Source organism: Rhinolophus hipposideros (assembly GCF_964194185.1).
Source record: "Rhinolophus hipposideros genome assembly, chromosome: 8".
NCBI classification, from domain to species: Eukaryota; Metazoa; Chordata; class Mammalia; order Chiroptera; family Rhinolophidae; genus Rhinolophus; species Rhinolophus hipposideros.
Window position 1 is genome coordinate 52,074,809 of NC_138054.1, and position 23,148 is coordinate 52,097,956.

A 23,148-nucleotide genomic window follows, 5' to 3' on the forward strand; every position below is an offset into this window, starting at 1 on the left:
TCCCCTTTCCACCTTCCTCTTACCCTCTGATAACTACTAAATTGTGGCCTGTGTCTATGAGTTTTTGTTTCTTTGTTTGTCTTGTTCCTTTGTTGCTTTCAGTTTTATATCCAACGTATGAGTGAAGTCATATGGCTTTTGACATTTAATGACTGACTTATTTTGCTTAGCATGATAATCTGAAGATCCGTCCATGTTGTGTGTATTCTTCTGGGACTTGCTATGTTTGTTGTGAAAGAATATCACTTTCATGTGACTGTCAACTATCAATTTTTGAGTTCAGTTATGCTGAGTTCAATTTACCTTTGTGCCTTCTGTGAAGAAAATAAACTATTTTCTTTATCTTTACAAAAAAAAAGAATGCTTGTGAATATTGAAGACTTACTTACTTTAATGAAAATTTTATATTTTTCCTCTTTTCTAAAACTTCCCAAGGCCAGCCATTGTTTTCAGACAAAGATGTGTAAATCCCTTAGAGTGGCATTGCTCCTCATGGACGACCCACAGAATAGAGAGAAAGTAGATCCTAGCGGTTAAGAACAAATTCTGGGCTCTGCCAGTTCCCTGTGGTGTAAACTTGGCCAAGTCACATGATGTCTTTGCATCTCACTTTCCTTACTAGTATAATGGGAAAAGTAACAGTACCACTGCATTAGGTTTCTTATGTATAAATATAAAAAAAGCCTTTTTATATTTAATGTCTTAGAGCAGTGCCTGACATAGTTAAAATTCAATGAATGTCAGCTATTATTTTTTTTCTGCTGTAGTAACTCCAAGATGCCTTGCCTAGTACTCTGTGTCCAAGCCAAAACTTCTATTAATTAATGCTAATCATTTCTAGAAATTGCCATTTCTTTCTGACACATGAATTATTTTTAAACTTAAGAATAATATAGATTTATTTTAAAGAAAAGTCTTTGAGTAAATCTTCACGTCTATAATAGAAAGTTTTCTTGTATTTTTTGAACTTTCCATCTTTTCTACATTTTAACCTTCTTTGAGAGTATAATCAGTCCTTCTAAGACTGCTCCTTGCTCTACTACTACTATTTCTTCTGTCACAACCCCTGTTGCTGCTACTGGCCACCATTTCTTGGGAACTTACTATATTTTAGGCATTGTGCCAAGCGCTTCATACACACTATCTACTTTATACATTTAGAAAACCTTAAGAGGTAAGTACTATCCATTCATTTAATTCATATTTATTCAGGGCTTCCCTGTGCATGTTAATGTTCTAGGCACTGAAAATATTAGTGGTGAGCAAAACAAAGTTCTTGCCTTTGTGGAGCCTCCATTCTAGTAACTTTTGTTGCCCCCATTTTAAGAAGGTATCTGAGTCTTGTGTTGTTCACCCAGGGGCAGACGTAGCAACAAGACCCAAGGCAATTGGATTCTAAATCCTATGCAATGGCACTTTTTCAATGAGCCATTGAGAATTTTTGGTTTTCTTCCAGTTTCTATTTTCTCCTTTTCCCTTCCCAGTATTCTCCATTTCCTGTTTGTAGATCCCTGGCATTTTGAGGAAGTTGATTCTATCATAGCTCCAAGGATTATGTGAATTAGTGTAAAGGAAACAATCTACTCCTTTAACTCTTCAAACTGTAGAGATTGGGTCATGGCTTGAAATGAGAGCTAAGCTGGTCAGAGTAATTATCGTATCTCTTTCCTTGGACTGCAGGGACAAAAGTATTCTCTCTTTCTGTGAATAGCATAATATGTGTACATAAAGCATGAAACAATGACAGCCATTTTCGCCTGTATGCGGGAAACTAGTGTGAAAATAAATTAAACCCATGGAGAGGAAGAACCAAAAGAATTTTAGAGAAATGATTGAAGTTCCAATCACATCATTAACCTCTGGTTCAAACCATGCCTGAAGCTGCCATATTTCTAAACTTGTAGGATTCACAAGGCAATACATTCTCTGTATTTTTAACCAGTTTATTTTGGTCATTACTGTTTTTACTGTTTTATTTTGATTTGTAACTAAAAGCATCTGAAACAATAGATAAAGCAAAGGTCAGTGCCAGTTCCTCTCATTGACCATACTCATTTTTCCATAATCTTGTCTTTCTTCTTCTTTTCTTCTTCTTTCTTCCCTTCTCTTTCTTACTTCTCTTCCCTTTCAGTCTTCTAAAATTCATATGGCTCCTATCAACACTACTAGTAGGAGCATTAACAGACATAATAATGAGCTCCCGAAATATTTATTTCATATAAAAATATGTTAGGGCTGGAAGGGAGTTTGAGAGATAATGTGTTCCAGCCCCTTCCTTCAGGCAGATAAGCTATTATTATTCTCAGGAGACAAATGAAGTCCAGAAATACTAAATGACTTGTTCAGGCTAGTTAATGTCAGACTGGGGAATAAACCCCAAATCAAAGGGTCAGAGAACCACAGCACTCAAAAGCTGAAAGAATTTATGAGATCGTCTGGATCCAACCCACTCTTTTTATAATTGAGGAAACAGTATCGATGAGGGTTAGTGACATGCCCACGGTCACAGTTAATCTGTGTCAGACCTAGAACAAACACTTAAACTTTTAAAATCCCTCTCTAGTGCTATTTCCACGGCTTTGAACAGCTTCTGCCTTTTGAGTTCCTTTTTGAAGTGATGGGAATTATTGACATTAATGTGTCAATCCTTGAGGAGGTTCAATACTCTATGCCATTGGCTTGTTGAATCCTCTGCCTTGCCTTGATCTCTGTGAGAGCTGTATCAAATCATAATCCACAAACATTTAACTATAAATACATAAACATTTTCTTCATCTTTGTTGAAATCAGTTGCTTTACAGAAAAAGTACTCCAAACTAATTTTTTTAATATAATATTTTCTTCCTCTCAAAATTAACTCGCCAGCATTCACATTGGAAAGGGTGTTGGACACTGAAAGCTTGCTTCTCCATCACTTAGATGGAACAGTCTAGATTTTTATCATTAAAAAAACACTTCTTTACCAATAAGTACTTAGAAAATTTCCTGCCATTACAAGCTGTTGAAACTCTGTCTCAGTTTCTTTTAGCTTTAGAATCCAGAAACAACCACATTCCATATCACTCATCCAAACAAGTGTTTTTCCAGCCCAGTGGACTAGTGTTGGTGCCACCAACTTGCTGAAGGTCCCTTTTCAATGTTTACGTTTATTTGGGGTTCAAACACTCTCTTTTCATCTGAGACAAACACAGCCATAAGATTTTTATCCAATTTTCCTTCTAAGTCCACAGTTTTCAATTATCTGGGTGATGCATTGGCGGTTCGGAGTGATATTCCTTCCCTCATTAGCCTACTTAAATGTTTTTCACACTTGACAATGTTCACCAACGAAACAAGTTTTAACGTCTACAATTGTTTATCGCCAGGATTTTTGCATCATGCTTCCATGGAAACAAACAAACAAACAAAACCCTCCAAACTCTCTGTTGGATAAAACGAGAAAGTTTTTTTGGTTTTTCATTCCCCTCACTCATGCTGCATGTGCAATGTGGGTCAGCTAGAGGTTTCCCTCTGTGTCCTCATTGTACTTATTCACTACCCTGGCTGAATGGAAAACTTGATGTTACTGTGAAAGAAAGAAAAACGAGTTCTACGGGTTTAGTAGTAGCAAACAAATATTCTAACCCAAAAGTGCCACATACATTACTTGTGTTCAAATTCATTGGTCAAAGAAAATCACATGGCCACATCTAATTACAAGTGGAGTGAAAGAGAGAGAAAGCCACAATATGCATTCATAGTCCTAAAGACCACCATTGCAACATTTAAATTACAATATCTCTTGAAGAAAGTGGATTGACTGAGGAAGAAGGAGGGGGAAAACATAGAGGAGGTGGGGGAAAGGAATGAGTGCTAGTGAATGCTGAGAACTTACTTATGGTCCTTAAATATTAGTATTTTCTCTGTTACCAAGACCCTTCAATGGCTGCCACAAAAGATGGAAAGAGGCAGAGCCAAATATCTATCTTGCTACTAGATACAGACTTATGTCCACTGGGAGATGAAGAGGGGGTGGGAATCCACAGGGTAAGTTCTAAACATCTTTAAGTAGCCAAAAAGGACCTTTATTGCATAGGTCCTGCTAATCTCTTTTTTTTCTATTCTTTACTACTATCTATTCAAATAAAAATTCTTGAGTTCTATATTTTCAATAACCATTTTTCTTAATAAATAGAGTTAATAGTTTTTATTCATTAACTGAATGATTACATTAAAATCAGCCCACAACTTCTACTACCAAAGTTGTTTTTTTCTAATCTAATGTTTTCTTGTTTCATAAAGCTACCAGCTAGATTGTTTTTAATCTATTGAACATACTGGCGTTTGGAATATTACTATTATAAATTAAAAAAACAAACAAACAAAGTTTATAGCTAAAACCCAGTACCCTTCCATCTCTACTAAAGGTGACAATCAAGAAAGCTTTTTTTTTTTTTTTTTGGTGGCAATTTCTTGATCCTAAGGTAGACCTCTTAATCTCTGGAAATTTGTTAAAATTATAAAGAGCTGCACAGATCATAGCCTTAGAGACAAATTATGAGTTATTATTATTATTTTTAGGTGGTATTTGTTTTTCTTGTCTGTTGATTACTGTTGGTGTCCAACTTTTCTGATAGAATCACTGCTTTTATTTTACCCAAGCTTTGAAACTGAAAATCTCATCCTGAGCTCAATTCTCAGTTTTAAAAACGAGAAACCATTTGATACAGAGTGATGGATTGGAAGCAACCTTGTCACTTATCTCTTTCAAATTTTCATTCGTGCAGAAAAAACTTCAGGAGTATAAGAGAGAAATAGACACCCAGACTCTTTCAAAGCCTGGTGGTGATGGAGAACTTACTAACTCAAATGTCTAGTCCATTTCTTTTTGGGGAGGTTTGGGGGGCAGATTGTGGTAGGTCACTATACTGGAATAGGTTGAAATGTCACAATACTTATATTTAAACAAAATCCATCTTTATGTGCCTCCACACATTAATCTTATTTCTGCACTTTTTGCACATATAGAACAAGTCTGAGGCCCCTTTTTTATAATTTACTCTTCACATATTTGAACTTAGCTGCCATAGTTCCTACGCTTTTTATTTTCTTAAGCTTATCATGTCAAGAGCCTTCAGATGTTCTTTATATGAGATGGATCACAGTTTTTATTCTTCTTCTCTGGGCATAGAAATTTGTCACTGTCACTCCTTAGGGCATGGTGCTGCATGTGTGAATCTTCTTTTAATGGAATTTCACAATATACTCCATGATGAGTTACTCCCCATCATGCTTGAGTAAACCTGCCTTAGACAAACTGAGTGTAAATGTGCCTTAGATAAATTTTTCTGTGGCCAAATGGGAAATAGACTCACTCATTTGTTTCAAACGTTGGCGTAAATGTAGATGCATTTTGTGTGTAAGTATACAAATGGAATATATATAATAGGTATATCAATCATATGTCCGAGCCTCATAAACATGGGCCATCTTGAAGACAGAATAACTCCAGTAGTCAGATGACACCTCTAGTAACTCAAGAGGCCCTTCAGTAGTTCTCCCTTTAAAGGCAGGCATCAATTCATTCTTACTTTGAGGCTCCTTGCCACTGATATGACTCAGTTCTTCCCCTGTGTCTATTTTTTCTCCTCTATCAGAATCAACTGAACAACTGTCCCTTCATATCTATAGTTCACATTCCCAAAGGCATCAATTTGGTGTATGAAATCATCATTCTCTTTCGGTCAGAGCTTTTGTACCAGTGTATGTTATAGGCTATGGTGCAGCTTATCTGTTGTCTTTCTTTGGGTTAGATGGCCACCCCAAGCCAATTAGGCACGGTAGGGAGAGAGTTGGGACATGTGATATAGAATGTGGCTTCTCTTCAATAAGGAAATGCCTATGGTTGCTACCTTATCAAGAGTTCTATGGAGTCCTTTTGAGACTAAAGGAAAATGAGTAGGAAAAGAGAACCTGGCTATATACTTGAATGAATTCATTGACGGTAAGTAGGAATAAGACAATTCTTCTGGCTCTTGTTTGAGGACAGTTCTCTTAAGCCTTGTAATATGGGAAACTTTTATCTGTAAAAAAATGGGCTTTGATTAGAAAAATACTAAATAAAGGAAGAGCAGGTGGTGACATTGCTTGGTACATGAAAAGCTTCATGAAGTAAGGGACAATAAAATACATTTCTTTAAAAACTAAGTCCAATACTGAGCACATAACAGGTCTCAATAAATGTGGACTGGTAAACACCCCTTAAATGAACAACCAAAGGAAACCCCAGGACTGCTTTAAATAGAGGTCTCTGAAAACAGGGAACTGATTGTCCCAGAAAAAATACACATTGGCCAACTAGGAAAAAGGACATAAGACTCTCTGGCACCTGATTACTCAGTCAACATAGCATCATTTTGATTAAATAATTATTTTCCTTTTTTTAAGGAGGGAAAAGACAGATAATTCAGTCAACTCTAGGCTGATTCTTATGGATATTATTTCATATTAAAGTTAAGCTTACTCTGTATCATCAAAAATAGAACTCGATACAATATAGGCCTACTTGCCCCTCAGTTCAAAGAAGAATTTTCTAATGGTGTAAATCTCCAAAGCTGACATCACTATTTTAAGAGTAGTACTTCCAGCTGTGGAGGACTCAGGGGATGTTCACCTGGCTTGTATATTGTAAATTCTACAATCAAATGACTTTTAAGATTCTTTCTGAAGTTTGGTGATTTATTTTCTTCTTTCTTTATTCTTATGGCTTTTGTCTGTGTCAGTGATGGCAAATACATGAACCAAGTACAAACAATCCCTTTCCTACGCCCATGGCAGGTATCACTAATCAATTATAGTCACTGACAGTAGAATGGAGTTAGTGCTACAGATGAAACTCCTTTGATGGTGACCTCAGACTTAGCTCGTATCTGATTCTGCGAGCTCATTGTCCTAATGTCAGGATTTGGCAATACAGTTGGGTATTATTTGTCAGGTTGCTGAGGCTTCAGATACCTCTACTTCCAACTTTTCCTGGGTACAACTGAAATTAAGATTTACCATGAAATCATCAGTCTTGGTCAGTTTCCGATTCAGTTATTTTGCTTATCAACCTGTTATTCCATACCTATATGGGGAGGATATTGTTTTTCTTCTCTTTCAATATTAACCTAGAGCTTCCCTAAGGTAAATTAAAATTCATCTCCAAACTTCTGGAACTCAGACTTATCGCTCAGATTGTGTAGTTTTTATTGTTGTTATAGAGCAGGACTCTAATGCAATACAGTTGAAAATCTTATTTAGCACAAGTACTTAAGGAATGTTTCTGTTCAGAAATGAATCAAGTGAAAAAAATCAATTGACCAACCAGGAAATACATTCAACTGATCATCAGTAAAACAGAGATCCACCTGTTTAAAAGGTACCTACTCATTAGAGAATTTCAGTGATTCCTGACCTGATTCTCCTTGCTGATCGCACACACATGAACACATCTGCTATTTATCTCTACCTACATGTTCCATAGGAATTTCCAACTCAACATGTCCAGTATGGAGTTTATCAACTTCCCCTCTTTACACCATCTCATTATCCACCATTTTCTATTACTCAACAAATATTTATTGAGCATCAATATGTACTAGGAACAGTGCAAAATTCTGTAAATATCAGAAGGGATGAGCAGATTTATTTCCTGCTGTCATGAAGCTTATGACATAGTAGAACAGACAGACATAGAATAAGCATTTATAAAAGTGGTTGGTCACTAAAGCTAGAAACTAAGAGTAGTGTACATTTCTGTGTTGCTCTTACTCTTAAAATCTAATAAATTACTAAATTTCTCCATATTATGTTATCTAAACCTCTCATGGAGCAGAATCTTTCTATGCATTCCTACTTCCACTACCAAAGTCTTCTATCATCTCTAACCTGCACCAATGTTGTATTCTTCCTCAAATGCATTTTTTACATAACCATCACCATAATAATCTTTCTAAAATGGAAAACTAGCTTGAAAACCTCTGAGTATTCCTATAGTTCCCAAGATCCTTTACTATATCCTGATCTATAAACCACTCCAAGATTGCCCAGTATATCTACTTCTGTACCTATGACTCTTTACGTTTATATTCTCACAACAAACATTTTCTATGCACACATATTACATGCTACTTTGATTTTGCTCATGGTATCTCTGCCTAGAATGATTTCGCTCTCTGTTTGGCTTCCTTAACTCTTAACTGTAGTCCTTAGCTCTTCTAATATTCAAGATTTAGTTCTGAAATCCTCTACAACCTTCCAAGGATGAATCAGGAATTCCACTGTTCTTCCGAAAACACCCGGACATGACTCAATCATTATACTCCCCTCTTTGTCCTAGACTTATCTGTTTACAACCTCACACCATGACATGGCTTTGGGAACCTTTAGGGAAAGGACTTTTATCTTCATCATTTTGGGCACCTCACAGACCATTTTAGAGTTTAACACACAACAAGCATCCTAGAAATATTTGTTTAATGTACGAATGAATGGCCTCCAAACAAGACATCCACATTTTGGGGATAAAATATATGTTGGTCGACACCTACTCATTTTGTATCACATCTGTCTGTCTGTCTGTCTTTCTAAGCCATTTGACTTACCTGTTTAATGCATCAAGACTTGATGGCTACATTGCATCTAATCCAATTAATAGTAGCTATGTACGCACCACTGCTTTTTGGTTAATGCAAACACTATCTGGCTAAACAATTCCATGTTTAATAAATGCACTTTTATAGCTGTTTTAATATATCACCAAAGCTCCAGACCACCCCACTGCACCGACTGACTTGATCCATCACTGATTTAAGTCAAAACTCCATCCTGCTTTGATCCCTTCATCAACCAGTCCAAGCTGCCCTCCACTCCTGAGTCGATCTTCACATCTGTTTTGCGACTCAAGCATATACTATTTTGATATCTATCTATAAATCTATCTATTATAGGGAAACAGAACAAGTAAGAAGGTCAGAGACAGATGTTACAGGGTCTGCTTTATTCCAGGTTCTTTTTTTAAAGATTTTATTGGGGAATTTTGGGGCACAGTGTGCTTCTCCAGGGCCTGTCAGCTCCAAGTCGTTGTCCTTCAATCTCGTTGTGGAGGGCGCAGCTCAGCTCCAAGTCCTGTCACCGTTTTCAATCTTAGTTGTAGGGGGCACAGCCCACCATCCCATGGAGGGAATTGAACCAGCTACCTTGTTGTTGAGAACAAGGTCGGGCTAACCAACTGAGACATCCAGCTGCCCCTATTCCAGGTCTTTACATGCATTATTTCCACTTTTTTCAACATGAGAAAGTAGGTTTATATAAATCCCTTTTAAAGATGACGAAACTGACATTTACCATGTGAAATAATTTTCTTAGGAATCCACAGCTGGCAGTGGTGGTGCCAGGATTTGAACACAAACGAATCTGACTACAAAGTTCCCCATCTTTGCCAGTTGTTTTTTTGTTAAGCCTGTGATTTAGTTTTCTCTTTTATTACACACAAATAATGCAATAGAGGTGTTGGAACCAGGTAATGAGGCTGAGCTACCGTGAGTCATATTATTGGAGGTAAAAGGCAATTTTATAGGTGTGAAAGGATGAGAGGAAGGAAATCTATGAGGATTAGTTTGAGAAAGGGAAGGGACTAACACAGTGTGTGCGGCAGGAGGTGAGGGGGGGGTTAGCTACTGTGTGCAAGAGGCCATGGATACTTTAGTGTATATTTTATGTAACGAATCTTCATGAATTTCAACTGCCTTATTATCTCCATTTTGTAGACCAACAACATTCAGTATCTTGCCTGAAATAAAACAGATAATATGGTAAGGAACTTGGATATATGTACCTAAACTACTCTGACTACAAGTTCTGTGTTTTATTTTTTTCTCTTTCACAACTCTCAGTAAACACTATACCAGTGGCCCTGAAGACTGTGATTGACAAAATGTCCACAAAACATGTGGAGGTGGTAACTCATCCTTCCTCCTGAGAACCACCCTACAGCCCATGTGCTGGTCTTTGGATCTCTCCACACCTAATTATGCCTTTTGATGATTGAGCTGCCAGGTCAATAGGTAGACCCTTTGAAGACAAAGTTAAAAAGCTGATGGTTGCTAGATGAGAGGAGGGTGAGGATGAATGAGGGAGAAGGTAAAAGGATTAGAAAGCACAATTGGTAACCACAAAATTGCCACAGGGATACAAAAGACAGTTTGGGAAATATAATCAAAAATGTTGTAAAGATTTTGTAGGGTATCTGATGGACATTTATCTTATTAGGGAGACCATGTAAGGGATGGTGTAGATGCCTGATCACTGCCATGTACACCTGAAGCTGAAACTGAATAATAATGAATATCAACTATAATTTTATATATATATAAATTATATATACACATATATGTACACATATATATGTATATATGTGTATATATAATTATATATATATAATTGTCACAAGAAGTGGAGTACAGCATAAGGAATAGAGACTGTGGAAATGTAATGGCTGTTTGTGATGTCAGGGGGGTAGTAGATTGATGGAGGGGTTATCACTATGTGAGGGGTATAAATGTCTAACTATTACATTGTTTTGTACATCTGAAACTAATAAAAAAAAGGCTATGTAGAAAAGTCACTAGACTCTCCCTATTACTTTTAACTTTGAAATATATACTTTTTTTCATTTATATAATTTTCCTTAAGTAAAAAGCAAAACAACTAAAATGATTAGAACCAGCCTATTTGATGAAAGAAAACAGCAGTTACTATTTCTTTCTTTTATAAACTTATTTTTAAATTATAGTTGATATATAATATTATTAGTTTCAGGTTTACAACATAGTCACTAGACATTTATATACCTTACAAAGTGATCACCCCTATAAACCATCTGGCACCTTACATAGTTATTATCATATTATTGACTATGTGCTTTATGCTGTACTTTACATCCCCGTGACTACTTGTTAAATATCAATTTGTACTTCTTAATCCCTTTCACGTTTTTCGCCAATCCCCCAAACCCCTTCCTATCTGATGACTATCAGTTTTTTCTTTGTATCAATTAGTTTGTTTCTATTTTATTTAGTTTGTTCATGTAATTATTTAGATTCCACATACAAGTAGAATTATTTGGTATTTGTCTTTCTTTGTCTGGCTTTTTTCACTTAGCATAATACCCTCTAGGTCCATCCATGTTGTCACGAATGACAAGATTTCATTCTTATTTTCTGGCTGAGTAATATTCCATGATATATACGCATAACATCTTCTTTATCCATTCATCTATCAATGGACACTTAGGTTGCTTCCATAACTTGGCTATTATAAATAATACAATTCTTATCTTTTACTTAATTTTAATTAGCACTGTGCTCAGAATTTCACATGCATTAACTCATTAAATCTTAACATGAACAACTGTGTATTACATACTATATATTTAACCATTTTACAAGTGAGAGAAGGTTAATATACCTTGCTGCTGGTACAAAGCTGATAATTCAGAGACTTTGTTAAAAGAGAAATTATATAACACTAGCCCTGTTAATTGGAGTCAGAAGAAATAGACATTAATCAACCAAATACTTGTTAAATATGTATATTTATCAGGACAATATCTAGCATGTATAAGAGTTTGGAGATATAGATTAGGAAATGTAGAGTAATTGGTGGAAAATATCCTTTAATACAGCAAAATAAATGGATTATTGTAACCCACTTTAACAAAACATTTCAGCCAACAGTTACCTATAGACATTGATACTTCCCAGGTTGATGAGGCAAGGTATCTACCCCTGTGAAAATCAAATGATATTTAAAGTTAAAGCACTTTGTCACATGTCGATCCCTAGTACAAATTTAGGACATTATTATTGGATATATATGTGAGCCACAGTTGATAAGATCTTGAACTTCCCTGTTTTTGAAAGATTATAACTACAAAAAGTGTGTAGTTGATATAAAGTAGTATATTAAGTAATTGATTCTGGTAGGAATTTATGAACAACTTGGCAGTGAGCAGAGAATCTTACCAAAATTATCTAATAAATTATGATTTTATTTTAAGCCTATTACTTATCTGCCAAAGAAAATAATTTCTATTATATATCTGTCAATTTCTCTATTAGACATCAATCTATCTGTCACCTAGTGATACTTTCATATTAGGGTAGCTATCTAATATTAATACCAGAAATAGAGTAGCTTCATATTTCTATTATTTTGACTATTAGTAATATTTGTCCAACAGAATTTTATAAATTATGGTCTTACATGAAATTTCTTTTTTTAGTAGTAATAGGTTTATCATACTGTTTGAATCCAAGTAATGTGATACTCAAGTCAGGGAAGATGAGGAAAAAAAGATGGGTTCTAAAAAAGAGTGTCAAAGTCAAGTTGAAAGAATTCTCCATTACTATAGTCCAGAATTAGAAGCTTTCTAACTTTACTGTCAGTTTTGCCATTGCTGAGACTAGCTTTTCTACCCCCTCTCCAATTTTACTGAGATATAATGGACATGTAACATTATATACAAGTTTATTTTATAAAACTAACTTTTCTAAAATAAGTTCTGTATTTGAAGTTTACTCTCCTTTACTTTCTCACATTTAATGTTAATACATTGTATACAGACACTTCATACTCTATTGTCTGAAGATTACATTTCTTTACTTGTTTATTCTTTTAACAAAGTTTTTCTTACCACCTTCTGTGTATTAGGCAAAGTGACAAACTTCAAATGATTTGCAATCTAGCCTGGGAGTCTTAAAAATAAATAGACCCAATACAAAGTGATCTATGCTTACCCTATGGTGGCAAGGACATGCAGGAGAAAAAGCAAATTAATTCTGAAGATGAACTGTGCTCAAGGAAGGATTTTCCAAGCAAGTGGACTAGTCCTAATAAACACTGGGAAATAAGAGTCGGAAACATATTTCAAAAGGTTTAGGGATTTCAGTAGCACTCACACGGGAAGATGCATGTAAGAAAATGTCAGAAATTAGACTGGAGACAGAGTCAGCAGATAGATCCTAAACAGATAAAGATGCCATATTAAGAATTTGTACTTCATCCTAGATGAGGTAGACCAATCGAAAACAAAAGTAGGAGACTGACAGAACAAGGCAACTTTTAGAATGATCTCTCATGCATCAGAGTGTAGGGTGTGTTAGAAGGGGTTAGATAATAATCAAGGAGACCATTTAAGAGACTTTGGAAACACCCCAGGAAAGATACAAAGATATAGGAATGCAAGTTGGTATAGGGATTAAAAAGGAGAAGAATAGAATCTAAGAATACTTAGCATAAGAACTGATGTACCTTGAAAGTGGCAGTGGCAGGTTGAGAGAAGAGGAAGAATAATTCCATTTTCATTTCCTTAAGGACTAAGCTCATGCTTGACACTTAGAATTCACTCAACGCGATGTTTGCAGAATGAATGAGTAGAAAAGCAAACGAAGCCAAATTACCATCATTACTATTTAATTATTATCAATACTTCTAAATATCCTTTGATACAGCAGAATAAATGGATAATTGTAAGCCACATATTGGCTGAATGCTTACTAGGCACCACACTCTTGTTAAGATATTTAGAAATATTGACACATTGAATATTCATAATAACCCTATGTGATGAGCTCTATTTTATAGATGAGGACACTGAAGTTTGCTAAAGACATTAAGTAAGGGGACAGGTAATAAGTTGGAAGTGTAACTGGAAAGTTTTATCTGCTATAGTATTTCAGAAGGTGACACTCACCACTTTCCTTTGAATTTTCAACAATGCTACAAAAATAGTCTTAATTTTCCCCAAAAGATTGTCTTTTATATTTTACTGAGTACTCCAGTTATTGCTATCAGAGAAGTAGTCAAGTTAGAATGTCATGGAAGATGAATGGAACCATACCAGTAGGAGCCTAGAAACTTGGGAAAATATAACCTGTGTGACAGAGAGCAGTGTTTCTTTTCATCTGTGAAAATCAACTCACAGAAACAAAAAGTAGGAGACATGATGTTTTGTATTCAGTTTCTCGACTGTCACTAAGAATAACAAGTGATGCTGCATTTTTCTTCTCTCCATACTGAATAACCCAATTGCATTTGGTAATTGAATGTGACTGAGGATAATGTAATGGAAAATGGACTTTGGGTTAGCGTTTTGCAAACGCAGGCATCTTGTGTTTCTCACTGGTGTCTTATGTCTTACCAAACCTTGCCACCATAATGAGAGAAAGTCCCTCAACACTTAAGAAACCCCCCACCCACTGAAATCCATGGGGTCACAACTGTCACCATAAATGTCAACAAGCCAGGAGCAATTTGACGTTATCCCATGAGCTTTCTCACTTCCCTATCACTGAAAAGTAATTCATACTAGCATCACCATCATCTTATCGTCACCATAGTGATTCTTGTAATCTGTAGGGTGTTTGAGAATCTACAAAGCATTTACAATATCTCACTCGATTCTCTCTCTCAAAAAATATATACATATTGAAAGGAAACACATATTTCTTAATTACTCATATATATATCCATATATAATTATATCATATATAATCCAGAGAATGTAAGTGACTCCCCTAAATTTCAGACCCAAGAATCTAAGCACAACATTTTTTCACTAATTAACTGCCTATCTAAAGACTTAATTAATAAAAAAAATCATAATACACATGACTTTAAGGCATGTGAAGAATGTAGCCGAGAGGAATCAGGTTTCATTATAATGAGAATATTTTAAACTAAATAATAAGGGAAATGTCAAGATTAAGAAGGTAGAACGAAGCTAGATCAGGACTTTTTTCTCCCAGAATAAATTTTTTTAATGGGATAAAAAATAACCACAAAACAAACAAACAGCTATTTTAAAATAGCCAAATTAATCAGCAGCAGCACCCAACAATAAGGATACTAAATGAAAACATGGTGGCCAAAGGCAGAGTGAGAAGAGTCAGTGAAGTAGGCTGAAGGGTGAGCTCCTTCCCTGCACTCAAACATTAAGATTAGTCCTGAGAAAGAAGTTGAGAAGATACAGAGCTAAAAATTCACATTATATTCCTCCATATATGAAAGAAGTGGGCTGGTGGGGAAGCAGAGAGCAGACAGTCCTGGAAGATGTCAAGCAGTATTCCATTTATGTATAGCACATAACCTTTTTCAATCAATTTTCTTATTATGGTAAAATACATATAACATAAAATGTACCCACTTAACCATTTATAAGTGTTCAATTCAGTTCAGTGGTATTTACATTCATATTGTTGAGCAACAATCACCACTCTATCTCCAGAACTCTTCATCTTGCCAACCTGAAACTCCATACTCATTAAACAATAACTCTCTATTCCCTTTCCCTATTCCCTTGGAAACCATCTGTGGTACTAATTCTTTTTGTGACTAGCTCATTTCACTTAGAAAATGTCCTCAAGTCTCATTCGTGTTGTAACATGTCAGAATTTCCTTCCTTTTTACGGATGAATAATATTTTATTGATGTATATACCACATTTTGCTTATCTAATCACCTGCCAGTGGACACTTGGATTTCTTCCAAGTTTTTGCTATTGTGAATAATGCTGCTATAAATATGGTGTCTTAGTCATCTTGGGCTGCTATGACAAAATATCACCAGGGGGCTGAAACAACAAACATGTACTCCTTACAGTATGGAGGCTAGAAAGTCTGAGGTCAAGGTGCTTATAGATTCTGATTCCTGGTGGGACCCCTCTTCCTAGCTGGTAGACAGCCTCCTTGCTATATGTTCACGTGGAGTTTCCTTGGTGTAGTACAGAGAGAGAATTCCCTTGTCTCACCCTCTTTTTATAAATTAATCCTGTCGTGAGGGCACCATGACCTCATCTAAACCTAACTACATCCCAAAGACCCCACTTCCAAATACCATCACATTGGGGGCAAGAGGGGGGATAGGACTTCAACATATGAATGTTGGGAGATTCAAACATTCAATCGTAACAAGGGTGTACAGATATCTCTTTCAGAAACTGCTTTTAACTCTATTGGGTATATACAGATGGTCTCCAATGTACAATGGTTCTACCTAGGATTTTTCAACTTTATAATGATATAAAAGCAAGATACATTTAGTGGAGACCAGCTATACTAAGCTAGGTGAGGTTATTAAATGTATTTTTGATTTACCATATTTTCAACTTATAATGGGTTTATCAGGACGTCACCCCATTGTAATTTGAGGCACATCTGTACCCAGAAGTGGAATTGCTAGATCATATGGTAATTATGCTAATTTTTTGAGGAACCATCATACTGTTTTTCATAGCAGCTGCTGCATTTTACATTCCCACAAATATGCAAGGGTTCCAGTTTCTCCATATCCTCACCAACACATACTAGTTTCTGTTTTTAGGGGTTTTTTGTTTTGAATAGTAGCTATCCTAATGAGTGTGAGGTGGTATCCTCATTGTGCTTTTTATTTGTTTCCTTGGTGGTTAGTGATACTGAGCATCTTTTCATGTGCTTATTGACCATTTGTATATCTTTTTTGAAGAAATGTCTATTCTAGTCCTTTGCCCATTTTAGAATCAGATTTTTTTATCATTGTTATTGATGTTGAGTTTTAAAAGTTCTGTATGTATTGTGGATATCAATTCCTTCTCAGATATATGATTTTCAAATATTTTCACCCATTCCACAGGTTACCTTTTCACTCTGTTGATAGTTTACATTGATGCACTATATTTTAAATTTTCATGAAGTCCAATTTGTTTTTTTTTTGTTGCCTATATCTTTGTTGTCCTGTCCCAGAAAGCACTGCCAAATACAATGTCATGAAGCTTTTGTCCTATATTTTCTTCTAAGAGTTTTATATTTTTAGTTCATACGTTTGTCTTTGATCCATTAATTTTGTATGTGATTTTAGGTAATGATCCATCTTCATTTTTGCATGTGAATACTCAGTTTTCCTGGCACCCTGTCTTAAAGAGAATGTCATTTCCCCATTGAAGGGTCTTGACATCCTTGTCAAAAATAATTAGACCATATATGCAAGGGTGTATTTCTGGGTTCTCTATTCTATTCCATTGGTCTGCATGTCTATCTTTGTGCTAATACTACACTGTTTTGATTACTGCAGTTTTGTAGTAAGTTTTGAAATCAGGAAGTGCAAGTTTGGTCAACTTTGTTGCAAGTCCCTCCACCTCCAGCTGAAGAGCACAGGGGGAAGGGAGTGCATCCTGCCTCTGTGTCTAAACTTTCATGATCAGAAGCAGCAATTAGATTAGATAGATTCTGCTTTTGGGAGGCTATGCTTCATATTGCTCATCCTGGCTCTCATAAGCTGTATGAAAGATGCTCTGGGAACATGTATACAGTTTCCTGCGATGAGTCTTTTTTTTTGCCACTTATCTATACTTCTTTGTGTATGTTTTTAAGTTATTGCGCTAGATATTGTATTATGAAATTTTAACTTACCTCTCTCTATATTCAAATAATATTATATTCCTAATTAATTTAAGACCTTCAATAGTATAATGTCACTTATTTCCAATCTTGTCCTACCATTTGTATTATTATCATATATTTCACTTCTACATATACTATAAACCACATTATTATTATTATTATGGTTATTTTAAATAGTAAATTCTGTTTTATAACAATTTAGAATATTTTGTTTACCTTTTCTTCCTAAAGTTTAGGACATCCACCTAGTATTATTTCGTTTCAGCCTGATAAACATGTTTCAGCATTTTTTTTAGGGCAGGCCTGTGGCAGACAAATTCTTTCAATTTTTTTGGCCTTAAAATGGATTTATTGTTGCCTTTATTTTAAGAGACTACTTTTTATAGAATATATTTAGTTCCTTTTTCTTTCTTGCTGTCTGCTAGATCTTGTGATTGATACTGGAATAAAGTATATTAAAATGTCACATCAGCATCAGTGTTACACAAATTCAAAGAAGAGAATGTTATTTGATTGGTCATTGGAAGGTTCATAGAGAAGATGGGATTTGAACTGAACTTTAAAAGCTAGAAAACTAGTGGCAATAGAACACATTGGAGGAGGATCTTTCTTCTTTTAGTTCCACTCTCAAGCAGTGCCTCTCTATCTATTTGATTCTTTCAAGGAAGGAGGAGAAATAGATTTGACTGAAGATATCACATCAGGTGAGAGCCTGACATCCGTTGAGTTACATTGAAGTCGCTGCATTGAAGAGATAATATGGTTCTATTTCACTCTCTCCTGAACTCCCTGGCATTCTGGTGATTAAGACTGGGTTTCTATATCAGGTCATGATTTTTTACCTCCATGTCTGTACTTCCAATAAGATAAACATACTTACTCTTCTTTGCAGAATCAATTCTTTTCAGGGTTTCAATATCTGGGTTTGGGTTAAGATGGTAAGTGTTGCTTTCTCTGGCCTCAGGTAACTCCTCACTTCTCCAATTCAGTTCTACTAGGGACCTATGGAAAGAAAGCGTTATTAATGTCTCTATTTCTAAGGATGATACTTACGATTTACCTTCTAATATCTGTTCTCTTCTTGTTCAAACCCATTTTGGGGGAGAGACAATGAGAGAAGATGTGATTGCCCACCACCCTCCAATATTTGTGAAATAGTAGAAGAGAAACAATGACCTGTACATCATATTTCATAGGTAGTATACTGAAATGTGAAGGACAGGAAAACAAGAGGGATTTCAGGCCCTGTATATTAGATATTTGCTCTCATATTTTGGATTTCAAATCTATTGAAGGTAAAGTGGCTTTGTTACACAAAACACTAAAAGCATAGACTTTTTGGCTACTAAAGATCTGCATGCTTTGTTGTAATTCATTGAGAAGAAAGACTACTTGCAATGATTGTGTTCTTCATTTTTTTTTCATGGAAATGCAATATTCTATAATGAATAATGCCACAGACTTTGGAATTAGACTTTGTGAGTTAAAATATTAGCTTAACCACTTACTAGCTATGTCATCTTGGACAAGTAGTTCAAACATTATAAACTTTGGTTTATTCTAATAAAATAAAAAAATAATAGCATCCAGTGTATAAAGGCTAGGTGTGTAAAATCTCATATATATGTTTAATGAGATACCCCATATAAAATGCTTGACCTAGTTTCTGGAACGTAGTATTTAATAAACGGTAATAAAAATAAAAATAAGATTGACCATATACTCCTTTTTTTTCCCCTTAAACTTTTGGAGTAGAAGAGGAAATGAGAATAAAAGGGTCATATGTATATTATATCCAGGGGGTAAAAAAATCTTAAATATACCCAAATCTAAGTCGGCCCTGTAAAAGTTGAGGAATGTAAAGAGGATCAGAGGGAAAAGGGCTTCCACGAGAGTACAGGACAAGCTACTGGCAGAACCATTGGGGACTAGGGTATACTACCTCATGTTGGGAGAAGGGAGTATAAATTTATTATGTTTAATATACTTTTTTATCATCAGTAGCCAACCCAAATGTGTATACATGGTAAATGTTGAATAAATAATTGTTGAAAGAAAAATAGAAAGTTTAGAATATGGAAAGAATATAAATTAGATATACAATTACAGACAGTGATATCAATTCTGAAATAACTGGAGCCCCTTGTCTTTTGAGGACCCTCATACCTTAAGTTTATGTTGTACTATCCTGCGTGGTGAAGAAGAGGAAGACTAGGGTTGAACTTGGACTTTCTTTAATTGAGAAGGTCATTCCATCCAGAGACCATAACTCAGGAAATTCACCACCTAGATACTCAGGAGCAATGGGCCGCAGAAAAGCCATTTTGAAAAGACTCAACAACTAAAATGTCCTTCTATAGATGATTGGATAAAGAAGATGTGGTATATATACACAATGGAATACTATTCTTTCATAATTAAAAATAAAATACTGCCATTCATGACAACATGGACAGATCTTGAGATCATTATGCTAAGTGAAATAAGTCAGACAGAAAAAGTCAAGAACCCTATGATTTCACTGATATGTGGTATATAAAACTGAAAACAATAAAGAATCAAGACAAATGAAGAAACAAAAACTCATAGACACAGACAATAGTTTAGTGGTTACCAGAGGGTAACGGGGGTGGGGGGTGATAGATGAGGGTAAATGGGATCAAATATATGGTGATATAAGGGAAACTGACTCTGGGTGGTGAACACACAATACGATATATAGATGATGCATTACAGAATTGTACATCTGAAGTCTATGTAGCTTTACTAACCATTGTCACCCCAACAAATTTTAATTAAAAAAAAAGACTCAAGTGTTTTTTATGGATGACAGAGTGTTGAGAAAAATAGGATTTAAAGAAATTACCGTCGGTGTTCCATTCTCCTAAATATGAGGTCTGACAATTATGTGAACTTGTTGCAACAATGTTGCTAACCTTTTTTTATATCAGGAATTATTCATTCTGAATTTGTACCAACTGGACAAACAGTTAACCAAGGTTACTATTTGGAAGTGCCGAAAAGGCTGTGTGAAAAAGTTAGATGACCTGATCTTTTTGCCAACAATTCATGGCTCTTGCATCACGACAATGCACCAGCTCACACAGCACTGTCTGTGAGGGAGTTTTTCGCCAGGAAACAAATAACTGTATTGGAACATCCTCCCTACTCACCTGATCTGGTCCCCAGTGACTTCTTTCTTCACCCAAAGACAAAGGAAATATTGAAAGGAAGACATTTTGATGGCATTCAGGACATCAAGAGTAATACAACAACAGCTCTGATGGCCATTCCAGAAAAAGAGTTCCAAAATTGCTTTGAAGGGTGGACTAAGCACTGGTGTTGGTGAATACTGTGTTTCCCCGAAAATAAGACCTAGCCGGACAATCAGCTCAAATGTGTCTTTTGGAGCAAAAATTAATATAAGAACCGGTCTTATATTATAGTAGAATAAGATTAGGTCTTATATTAATTTTTGCTCCAAAAGATGCATTAGAGCCGATTGTCGGACTAAGTCTTATTTTCGGGGAAGTATGGTATATAGCATTTTTTCTAGGATGAGTTCACGAACTTAATTGTCAGAACTTGTATGTCTTCAGAGAGTCTCCTGTTTCAGTTATTACCCAGTTTAGGCCCAAAAGAATGAAAGCTGGATTCAAGTATAAAGTGTATTATTTCAAAATATTTTAACCCTGAAAGAAACAAATAGGCACTTGGTCCAAATCTAAGTACTGAATTGATACCAGGGCAATGAAGTAAGAGATAAATTTCAAACGTAAGTGAGATAAAGTAGCATTTATAGAATAGTGGAGTAAGACTTCCTGAAATATGCTCCTTTAAATAAGCAATGAGAACACTTGTAAAAATTGTTAAAGTAACTTTTTCAGCACTCTGGAAATTAACAACATGAGGACTACTACTTTAAGAAAATCGCTGTATCGTGTTAATAGCAAGATTTGTGGTACTTTTAACTTTCCTAATCTTATTTCAGTCTCCTCACCTCCACAATAGCCTTCAAAACAAACAGCCTTGCAACAATAGTAGCTTGGAAAGTGATAGTCTACCAGCATTCGCACAGTCCAAAGTTCCTCGAAACCCCATCTCCAGTGAATAGTCACTATTTAGTCTATCTGGTAACTCCCTGAAAATATTATTTCTCAGAGTTTATTCTTATTTGACCTGACTCAGGGCTTGCTTTATGTTAACAGAACTATCTCCAGGATGTTTGTCAAAAATAATCAGTGGTCACTGCTTACCATTGTAGTTGCCAAGTTGATAATACCAGCTGTGGCTAACAGGAGGCTGACAAAAAAGAGAAATTGGAGAATGAGATATCCATTGGGTTCTTTAAAAAGCTCTGACATATTTCTGAGAACCTAGAATCCCACATGTCTAGGAAAGACCACAGAAGACCATACTTGCTCACCTACGGCTGACCTTAAAGCTTTGCATAGGCAGAAACATAATTTCTCTCCAGAGCCTTGAATGCAGACAGTCCCTCAGCCAAGGCTGTGATACTTATCAGTTTCAAGCATTTAAGGAAATCTCTATCTAATAATTAGTTAATCACTAAGTTAATCAAGAAGAAACATCAGTAATCACACATGGCAAAGTATACCAAGTTTACAGAGTTAGAAAAGTCACTAAGCAAACAAATAATCAGCAGCAGCAATAAAAACTACCCTGAGGAGGAGGAAATCTGTTTTCCAGAGTTGCCATATTACTTAAATATCGAGTTTTAACAAAAATTTATAAAATATGTGAAAACAAAAACAGAACAAAACAGGAAAATATAGCCCATATATAGGGGGAAAATTAAGTCAATAGAAGTTATCTCTGGAAACACCTAGACACTGGAGCTATTAAAGACTATAAATCAGCTGTTATAAAATCTGCAAAACAATTAATGCGATTCAGCACATCAACGAAAACAAAGATGGAATTATATGGTTATCTCAAAAGACGCAGAAAAAGCGTTTGACGAAATTCAATATCTATTTGTGATAAAACCTCTCAACAAAGTGGGAACAGAGGGAACATACCTCAGTGTAATAAAGGATATATATATAACAATCCAACAGCTAACATCATACTCAATGGTGGAAAGATGAATGCTTTTCCTCTAAGGTCAGGAAGAAAACAAGGATGCCCACTCTCATCACTATTATTCAGCACAGCGTTTGAAGTCCTAGTCACAGCAATCAGACAAGAAAAAGAAATAAAAGGCATCCAAAATGGGAAGGAAAAAGTAAAACTGTCACTATTTGCAAATGACCTGATACTATATGTAGAAAACACCATAGAATCCACCCAAAATTAATAGAATTAATTTTAAAAATTCAGAAAAATAGAAGGATACAAAATTAATATACAGACATCTATCACATTCTTATACTTTAATAATGAACAATCAGGAGAAATTAAGAAAACAATCTATTTACAACTACATCAAAAAGAACAAAATACCTTGGAATAAATTTAACCAAGGAGTGGAACTATAAAACACTGAAGAAAATGAAGAGGACACAAATAAATGAAAGGATATACTGTGTTCAAGGATTAAAAGGATGTGTGTCAATAAAATGACCATATTACCCAAAGCAATCTACAGACTCAATGCAATGTCTATCAAAACGCCAATGACATTCTTCTCAGAACTAGAACAAATAATTCTAAAATACAATGGACAAAG